Below are 955 nucleotides of genomic sequence, written 5' to 3'. Positions count from 1 at the left end.
TAGCGCAATAAACCAAAGTGAATTATCTGCAGGAGGCCCTGGCGCATGAACCTGTGCAGCGGGAACGACCTCGGACCACCAGGGGCCGAGAAAACGACCGTCTCATGGGGCCGGACGCTCAGGGTCAGTGAAAAATCCAATATATATCTGGTGATATCTCGGGTGCTATTAGAGATAGCGCAATAAACCAAAGTGAATTATCTGCAGGAGGCCCTGGCGCATGAATCTGTGCAACGGGAACGACCTCCGACCACCAGGGGCCGAGAAAACGACAGTCTCATGGGGCCGGACACTCAGGGTCAGGGGAAAAACCAATATAGATCTGGTGATATCTCGGGTGCTATTACAGATAGCGCAATAAACCAAAGTGAATTATCTGCAGGAGGCCCTGGCGCATGAATCTGTGCAACGGGAACGACCTCGGACCACCAGGGGCCGCGAAAACGACAGTCTCATGTGGCCGGACACTCAGGGTCAGGGGAAAATCCAATATATATCTGGTGATATCTCGGGTGCTATTAGAGATAGCGCAATAAACCAAAGTGAATTATCTGCAGGAAGCAATGGCGCATGAATCTGTGCAACGGGAACGACCTCGGACCACCAGGGGCCGAGAAAACGAACGTCTCATGGGGCCGGACACTCAGGGTCAGTGAAAAATCCAATATATATATCTGGTGATATCTCGGCTGCTATTAAAGATAGCGCAATAAATCAAAGTGCATTGTCTGTAGGAGGCCCTGGCGCATGAATCTGTGCAGCGGGTACGACCTCGGAACACCAGGGACCGAGAAAACCACCGTCTCATGGGGCCGGACACTCAGGGTCAGTGAAAAATCCAATATATATGTGGTGATATCTCGGGTGCTATTACAGATAGCGCAATAAATCAAAGTGCATTGTCTGTAGGAGACCCTGGCGCATGAACCTGTGCAGCGGGAACGTCCTCGGACCT

The sequence above is a fragment of the Nomia melanderi genome, unplaced genomic scaffold (genome assembly GCF_051020985.1).
Source record: "Nomia melanderi isolate GNS246 unplaced genomic scaffold, iyNomMela1 scaffold0014, whole genome shotgun sequence".
Taxonomy (NCBI): domain Eukaryota; kingdom Metazoa; phylum Arthropoda; class Insecta; order Hymenoptera; family Halictidae; genus Nomia; species Nomia melanderi.
Note: the sequence above shows the minus strand (reverse complement) of the source record.